Source organism: Trichosurus vulpecula, chromosome 5 (assembly GCF_011100635.1).
Source record: "Trichosurus vulpecula isolate mTriVul1 chromosome 5, mTriVul1.pri, whole genome shotgun sequence".
Lineage (NCBI taxonomy): Eukaryota > Metazoa > Chordata > Mammalia > Diprotodontia > Phalangeridae > Trichosurus > Trichosurus vulpecula.
Genome location: NC_050577.1, coordinates 134,954,465 through 134,964,345, shown reverse-complemented (window position 1 = coordinate 134,964,345; position 9,881 = coordinate 134,954,465). Strand labels below are relative to the sequence as shown.

The 9,881-nt window shown below is 38.0% G+C and overlaps 1 pseudogene; it reads left to right on the top strand.

Annotated features, from left to right (window-relative positions):
• Positions 1 to 5,698: 5,698 nt before the first annotated feature.
• Positions 5,699 to 6,877, top strand: LOC118852354 (annotated as a pseudogene).
• The last annotated feature ends 3,004 nt before the right edge of the window (positions 6,878 to 9,881 follow it).

The window sequence follows — 9,881 nt, the reverse complement described above, 5'->3', positions numbered from 1 at the left end:
GAGGTCATAGTTGAATAAATACTTACTGACTAATTTACCCTACAGCTGCTGAGATCTGGTGGACACTTTAGAGTACAGGATCTTACACACGTATCACTAGAAGTGTCTGCAATCAATTGCTAAGAAGCCAGATGCACGACCACCTCTTCATCAAGGCCACACATATTCCATTCATTTTTAACTGTGTAGGAGTACCATGTGGGATTTCAATACCTGGAATATGTTATTTCAAGAACAACTTTGTTAATATTTAAAGCATTTAAGTTGGATTCCCTGTGGGTAATGGGGTCTGGGCAGGGCAGCTGTATGGCTGAAGGATTCCCTTCATTAAATCTAGCCACTGCCAACATTCACTGTATTATTTTCAGCACCATCCAAGTGGAGTGATTCAGGAAGAGACTTGCCACTGAACTATGATAACCTTCAATTACAATTGTGGCAGGATTAACAGATATATAAATATTGAGACTGGCATTAAAGGGGAAAAAAGAAACAACCATGCTACTGCCTGTCGTGTAAAGAAAAGCAAGTTAAGATTTATGTGAGATTTCCATTGACTGATATATTTATATGAAGTGTGACCATACTACCTACTTTTTATAAATTTTAAGTTAATCCTAATACTCAAGTCCACATTTACCACCATTTTCAATAATAATAGGTCATATGTTACAATTTGGAAATTTCCAAATGTGAAGTATTATGTGGAGTCTTACAAACTTCTCCATGACTTAATGGAGTTTCATAAATTCCTATGGCCAAAAAATGCATCATCTGGCAGCATAAGCATGCATTAAAGCACAGCCAGTTTACACCCTAGGATGTACTAGGACATACTGTAACACTCAGCCCATCTTCTATACATAGGCATGCCTTGAAGCGAAGCTCTGGTGGAGAACATCTCTGAATTTACTTATCCTGTTCCTTGGGAGGGGCAGCTAAGTGGCATAGTGGATAGAGCATTGGGCTTGGAATCAGGAATATTCCTCTTCATGAATTCAAATCCAGCCTCAGACATGTACTAGTTGTGTGACCCTGGGCAAGTCATCTAACCCTGTTTCTCAATGTCCTCATCTGTAAAATAAGCTGGAAAAGGAAAAGGCAAATCACTCCAATCTCTTTGCCAAGAAAACCCAGTGGGGTCACAAAGAGTCAGACACAACAGAAAGGACTGAACAACAATTCCTTGGATGACAGATCGACATTCCATCACCAAGTTGACACTTGAAACACTTCCAGCTGGTAAGAACTACCTAAACTTGATTGATAAAGCCTGATCCATAAAGCTCTACTGATAAAACCTATAATAATGCTAAGAGTTCTTCAAGCCACTATGAGGCACTGAAGTAGGAATTAAATCAAGTCAAATATTAATATACTTTTTTAACAGAAGAGCGAATTGGAACCTACATTTTTGAGGATATTCTCACACCCAGGTTTCTAGGCCTTAAATTGAGGGCTCAATCTGCCATCCCTCCTTTAAGAAAATCCATTCTATTTTGGGAAAATTCCAGGTGGAATTCTTCCTTATCTGCCTCTAATAATAGAGCTTATTTGTGGAACTTTGAGATTTGTAAAGCACTTTTAAAATATCTCATTTTATCAGCACGTCAATCTTGGGAGAGCAATACTCTTATTATCCAAACTTTATAGATGAGAGGTTACCCATAGTAAGTGTCTGAGACCTGATTAGACCCGATTTGTCTTGAGACCCGAGACATCCAAGTCCCTTGCTCCATCCTCTGAACCTCTTAGTTTCCCCTCAATACCTTCTACTCACTAGTCCTAGTTCGTATCTCTAGAATCACATAGAATAAACATAAAACCTCTCTCAACATTAGCCTTTCACATATTTGAAAACAGTGATTTTATCTCCTCTAAATCTCTCTACCAAACTAAATAAATTCCTTCAAGAATTCCTGATCTGATACACTTTCAATACCCTTCTCACCCTGATATTCTCCCCCAGATGTGTTCTAGTTAGTCAATATTCCTATGAAAATGTTGGCCCCAGAAGGGAACAAAGAGCTCCAGATATGGTTTGCCCACTGAGCAGTGAGACAAGACTCTCCTTTCTTGGAGTGGAAACTTTAGAACTTCATTGGATTCATGTCCTCACACATTAGTATAGGTCACAAGCCATCTATGCCTTCTCATGTTTGTGATTCTTGACTATGTTGTCTCATAAATCCTTCAGAGAGGATCTACCCAATATCCTAGGAAAATCCCTCTAAATCTGTTTACATTTCATGGGTACCAGTGCAGCAGTTGGGCTGTCCAGCTGCTATCCTTGCTTACTGTGCAAAAAGCCCATCTCCTCTTATGATCAGACTTTCCCAGAAGATATCCCTTAAACCACTTCTTATGCAAAGGCCACTCTTGGGAATATGTCTCCTACTTCTGTTCATCAAGTATCTCTCCATTATCCTTTGGGTAATCCACAACTTTGATTCTTTGAATATGGTAGTGTTCTGTTATTTATAGCTCTACCATATCAATAGGAGAATATTAGTGCTAAAAAGATCGATATTTGTGACAGGGAGTAGCTGGGGATTGTTAAAGATACTGAGCCATGTCTTCAGTGAAATCCAGTCCACTTTCTTCGACCTCTTCAATGCTAGGTCCAAATCATTTGCTCTTTGTCATGCCTGTCGTACACACACATATATGTAATATATACATACATATATAAATGTGTCTATGGATATGTATATATACACACACACACACATATCCTCCCACATATATATAAACAGATACACACACGTAAATATTACATATTGTATGAATATATATTGTATTGTGTAACATATTGTATGATATATTATACATATTGCATTGTGTGTATATTATATATGTACTGGTATATATATTGATGGACTCAATGGACTAACTACCCAACTGCATGGCATACTTAGGGATATTTTTCATTCATTTGTCATCGTCATCTGTTCCTATATGGGTTATAAGTCTATTCGCTTTTGAAAGATCATAGATCTTAGGAAATTCCATAATATTCTGGTACTTGATGCAAGTATCACAATGTTACCCCAAAGCAGGAATATCTGTGGTTTATCCCTATGAATAGATAATCCTTCTTCCATTTGGAGTCTTTACAAGATATCCTCCATGACATTACTAAACCTCATTGACAAATATCATTCTCCTTGTTTTATGCTTTGCTTCATTTTGATAATCAGATAGTCCTTGAAAAGAACCATTCTTATGGCTGCATTTATCAAGGAGTATTATTTGATCTGGGGCAGCTAGGTGGCACAGTAGAGTGCCAAACCTGGAGTCAGGAAGAGTCATCTTCCTGAATTCAAATCTGGCCTTAGACATATACTAGATGTGTGATCCTGGGCAATTCACTTAACCCTGTTTGCCTCAGTTTTCTCACCTGTAAAATGAGCTGGAGAAGGAAATGGCAAACCACTCTAGCATTTTTTACAAAGAAACGCCCCCCCCCGCAAAGTGGTCACAAAGTGTTACACATGACTGAACAACAACAATATTGTTTGATCTTAGGAGATGCCTTGTATGGAGGAAGCCTTAATTGCATTTTGTTCTACCAAGTCATATAGCTTTTGGAGGGAATGGGGATAATCAACAACCCATAAACAGTGCTTTCTTTACACTTTTCAGCCAATTTTGTAACTATGGATATGAGGTCTGCTATAAAAAATAATTTGTAAAAGCCTCTCTATTGCTTTCTAATATTTTCGTAAAAGATTCCTTCATTATGTCAACAGATCCCTCCTACAAAGGGTACATGAATATGAGAGGATAGGAATATGGGAGGATCATTCTTGGTGAGGTATGATAACATTTTGATTTTTTCCTATGCTTCTGATATTTTACTTTCCTTGGATTCTCATAAAAAGTGAGTCCTTAGTGGTGTCAAAACATCACCTCTAGCACAGATTTCTCCTCCGTGGACTTGGACTGGTTTAACTGCTCTTCCCAGCTTCACCTTTATATGTGTCATTAAAAGGTTGTTATATTTATATAAATTTGTATTTAATTTGTAAATTATATTTATATAAATATTTACATATTTATATGTCCTGAGGCAGAGGTCAGATGTGATGTTTCTGTTATCATGGATGATAACAACAGCTTGTGATAGCACTACTTACAAATCTGTTATATTTTCGAGTTGCTGTTCTCCCATTTTCATCTAAAAGTGTTCTTGGAATGATATGGCTTAGCATATGCCCAGTACACTGGAGACTTTGTTTTAGTCTATAATGCTTTATTCTGTTTTATGAGGCAGGATTGGTCATAGTCTTTTTCCAGGCTCCTCCATACTGTATTAAACATGAGTTTGTATTCTAAACTGGAATTGTACTTGGCGCTTTTTCTCTTTGGCAAAGCAATCGAGTGTTTGCTGGATGCAATGACTCAGGTTCTTGTAGCCTCTTTATGATATAAAGTGTTTTACATTGGTTAAACTTCTACAAGACATGGTAATATTCAAGACTTTTACTTTTTTCTACTTCCATTTTGGCAAAAACAATTTATTTCTGTAAGTTAGGTTGAAACTACCATAAGTGTAGACAGATTCTTCTTCCTGTATTTAACTGTCCTTCCAATTTAGTGTTGATTTTTAGCTTTGCTAGAATTATCTCCACACAGACAATGGATTTTGAATGACTTCCACTTTGGGAATTAATCAACTTCTTTTTGTGTGTGATGTTATTTAGTGTTTGCCAATTCTCTTGCTGAAGAAAGTATTGATGCCACATAGGAGTAAGGCTCTGAGAAGTGTACAAGCTTTTGAATTCTTTTGTTTCTTAAACCTAAACCATATTAAAAGAAAATTAAGAACTTACTTAGTTCCGACTATGCTCCGGGCACTGTGCTAAGTGCTTTACAAACATTATCTCAGTTTATCCTCACAACCCAAGAAGATAGGTGGTATTATTATCCTCATTTTACAGATCAGAAAATTGAGGAAGACAGAAGTTGAATGACTTGCCCAGGATCACATAGCTAGTAAGTTATCTGAGGTCACATTTGAACTCAGATCTTCCTGAATCCAAGTCCAGGGCTCTTTCCACTGCACTATCTAGCTTTCAGAATATCTCTCAGTGAACTCTTTTAAGGATTATATTTCTATTAATGCAGCCTAGAATTACATTAACATTTTTAAGTAGTCTTATTGCACTTGAATTGAGCTTTTAGTCCACTAAAATCTGTGACTTCATATAAATGGCTATCTAGACGCACTTATATACCTCTTTAATTAATGTTTTGCATCTGACTATAGTACTTTTAAATTTTATCTTGTTAGGCAGGACAATGATCCAAATCTATCATAAGCTTTTAGAATCCTGATCCTGTCAGTCAAATATCTGAACTATTCTTCCTAGCTCCTGGTCATACAAAACATTAGAAAAAACATATCATCAATGTCTTCCTTCAAGTCAGTGGCAAAAGAGACCTCCCTCTAAATCATAGGTTCTTAACCTTTTTGTGTGTGACATGGACTTACTAGCCTGGCAGTCTACAGATGATTATGTATGGACCCCCTTTCAGGATAATACATTAAGTGCAGAAAATAAAATACACAGATTACAAAGGAAGCCAACTATATTGAAAAAAAATGAAAATATTTTAAAAAATAAGTTTATTGACCCCCCAGATTAAGAAATGTTGGTCTAAGTTTGCATCTCTGCGCGGTACGGAGAGCACCATGGCTACTTCCTGGGAGCCTGAGGTCGGTGCGCTTTTGGAAGAGTCCCGGAGAGTCTTCCACAAAGAATTTGGGTCTGAACCCACCCTGGCCGTGTCCGCCCCCGGTCGGATCAACCTGATCGGAGAGCACATGGACTACAACGATGGCCTGGTGCTGCCCATGGCTCTGGAGCTGGTGACAGTGCTGATAGGAATTCCACGGTCGGATGGCCTCATCTGTCTTGTAACAACCTCAGAGTATGCTGACGAGCCAAGGCGGGTAGAGTTCCCATTACCTACTGCAGAGACGCCTCTGGAACCTGGAATGCCTCGTTGGGCCCACTATGTGAAGGGGGTGATACAGCATTACCCAGATGGTCCCCTCCCTGGCTTCAATGCAGTGGTGGCCAGCTCAGTGCCTCTGCGGGGTGGGCTGTCCAGTTCTGCATCCCTGGAAGTGGCGACCTATACCTTCTTGCAGCAGCTTTGTCCAGACTCTGGGGCAGCAGCCATGCGTGCCCAGGTGTGTCAGCGGGCAGAGCACAGCTTTGCAGGGGTGCCCTGTGGCATCATAGACCAGCTCATCTCACTGTTCTGGCAGAAGGGCCACACACTACTCATTGATTGCAGGTCCTTAGAGACCCACCCGGTGCCCTTGTCAGACCCAGAGGTAGCTGTACTCATTACCAGCTCCTAAGTCCGGCACTCACTTGCTTCCAGTTAGTACCCTATACAGTGACTTCGGTGTGAATCGGCTGCCAAGGCACTGGGCAAGAAGAGTTTGCGAGAAGTAGACATGAAAGATCTAGAGGCTGGGAAGGAACTGCTGACCAAGGAGGAATTCCAGCGGGCACGGCACGTTGTGGGGGAGATTCAGCGCATGTCTGAGGCTGCAGCTGCTCTGAGCGCAAGTAACTATAAAGCTTTTGGCCGACTCATGGTGGAAAGCCACGACTCCCTCAGGGGTGACTATGAGGTGAGCTGCCCTGAGTTGGATCAGCTGGTGACCCTGGCCCTCTCTGTACCTGGCGTGTATGGCAGCCGCATGACTGGAGGCGGCTTCGGTGGCTGTATGGTCACCCTCCTGGAGGCAGATGCAGCGATCAGAGCCATGCAGCATATCCAGGAAAGATACAAAGGGACCGCCACTTTCTACCTCTCGAAAGCAGCTGATGGGGCCAAGGTGCAGCCTTTGTGAAGGGTCATTGTGGAGAGAAATACAGCCTGGACACCTCATACCCAGGAGGACTTTCCCCTGGGTGGGCAATGGACAGTGATGAGGGAAGCCATCTGTGTATGAGCCATTAAATCATAATAGATTTCTACGAAAAAGAAGAAATGTTGATCTAAAATGATACCAATGCATTGACTATCACTCTTTGGTTATAATCATTCAGAAAATTGTGAATCAATGTAACTATACTATAACCCACCCCATGTGTGATCATCTTATCCACAAGGATATTTTGAGGGACTTGTTGAATACCACATATACTTTTCTGAACTATTGGTTGCATTTTCCCCTGAATCTAGCTTGTATAAACATGTGAGTAGCCTATAAATGATATTATTTTCACACACAGATATCTTTTCAAAGAGATCTCATTTCAGAGGTATCACCTATATTTGGGGGTAATGTATACTCAGACCAATAGAGGTATTTCCAGAATTTCCTTAATTTCAGAGGCAGCTAGATGGCATAATGGGCAGAGCACTGGACCTGGAGTTAAAAAGAGCTAAGTTCAAATCATGAGAATTATTTAATATAACAACAACTATAAAAAATAACTTTGAAAGCTTATAAGAACTACAATCCATACAATGATCCTTCACTATTCCAAAGGACTAATGATGAAACATGCTATTCATTACACAGAGGTAATAGATTTAGAGCACAGAAATATACACACTATATCTATCTATATCTATACACATATACATACATATACACATATACATATATACATACACATGTACCCTCCTATATAGGTGTGTATAAATGATATATATGATATAATATATATATATATATATACAAATATTCATATGTATGTATATGTGTATGTACAGTCATTGAGGAAAATTGTTTTGCCTATGTTATACAAAATTGGTTTTCCTTTCTTCTTTTTTCCCATTGGGGCAGGAGTGTGGGAGGGAAAGTAAAATTGTTAATTTTTTAATAGAAAGATGAGGGGGGAGGTCTTGTAGATATGAAATATCATATGCATTTTTGGATGAGGTCACTATATTATTAGTTTTAATTAACTGTTACTTTGTTTCGAGAGATGCCTCCTGAAGTAGGAGTAATCTGAAAATGTTTGTAATGCAATAATAAAACATAGCAAAAACTTTTTTAAAAAGACACTTTACTATCTGGATGCCCTTGGGCAGACCATTTAACTTCTGCCTCAATTTCCTCACCTATAAAATAAAGATAATAGCAGCTGCCTCCCAGATTTGTTGTGAGGATAAAATGAAGTAATATTTGTAACGCACTTTGCAAACCCTAAAGCTTTATAACCATTATTATCTACTAGTCTAATAACCCTGTCAAGAAATCAATCCATTAATAAGCACCCTTTAAATGTCTATGTGCCAGGCACTATGCTAATGCTAGAGATAGAAAGAATGAAATAATAACAAAAAAGAAAATTAATTCAGTCTGCCATGATTTGCTCTTATTCATACTATATTGGCTCACCATAATCAGTATCTGTCTTTGTTAAGAATTCAGGAACCATCCACTTAATAATGTATCTTATATTTTCCCCAGTAATTTCCATCAAACATTATTTTAAATGACCTTTTCCCCCCTTCTTGAAAATGGGAATATTTGCCTATCTTCATTTTTGCTGAAATTTTAAAGAAATGGTATCTGCTATCACTGCTAATATGTAAATGACATGTGACCAGTGGAACTCACCCCGCCCCCGGCACACACACACACACCCACACACACACAGATACATACATATCAACATTTACGTCTTAGACATTAATCTCAATATTTATAACTTAGAGCCTTAGACACTTCTCTGAGGCTCTAAAATTGTTAATCCACAGTCATACAACTATTAAGTACTGGAGGTAAGATTTGACCCAGATCTGAATTCTAGAATTGAACCCAGTTGCCCAGCATTCCATCTACTTTGTCACATTGCCTTTCTAGAAAGTATATAAAAATGAAATTCACTATGGTAGTGGGTTTTTTTTTAACATTTTCCATTTCATAAAAGTAAAGTAGAAAAATCACTGAATTAACATTTTTTTCCCTAAAAATAGGTTTTAGATTATCAGCCCAGTTTACCTTCATAATGTGTGTGCTGAATGTTAAAGAAAGCTATAATAAATGACATTCAGAAAATCTGTACACTTGGGTTTTCTATAAAGACTTGGCTTTGGATCACGGATATTGGAGCAAAGTAAAGTCTCATATTCACACAAAGTAGATGAATTTTCAGTTTCAGCTTCTCTGAGCTGGAAAATTAAATCACCACCACCAAAGATGCCAAGGAAAAACACCTTTTGGTATTACTAAAGATTCATAGAGGAAAGAAAAAGAGCTTAGAATAGAATAAAAGCTATTGTTCATTCTTTGAGTCCTGTGAAATAGACGGCCTTTGTTCATCAATACTCATATATTTAACAAGGAAAAATGAAGGGTTGGGGGAAGGCTAGTTGATGTAGTACAAAGAAATGAGGAATCAAGAGAGTTGGGTCTTTGTCTTTGTCCTAATTAGCTGTGTGACCTTGAGCAATAATAAAGCTTACATTTATATACTGCTTATACTCTACCAAGTGCTGAAGTCAAGACACTTAATCCTTTTGGGCCTCCATTTTCTAGTCTGTAAGATGAGAATGTTAGACTACTTCATGTCTGAGGTCCTTTAAAATTCAAACTACTGATCTGCTTGCATATTTATTTCTAGTAATTTATCTCTAGTATATGGACTGTTGAGATAAAACCTTTTTATAAAATAGGTATTGATAGTTTGTTTCAAATTGGTTACATATGACAAAATTTAAGGTAATCATAAAGGCAGTGGGGAAAAAAATGAAAATCCAACTCAAAAAACCTGAAAATAAACTTGCTTATTTAATGAATTGAAAACCTCGTGCATTTATAACCTTTGAATATCAATTCTTTAGCACTTTTTTTACAAAATTAGGTGATACGGAAACAACATCCCTTTTATCTTAAA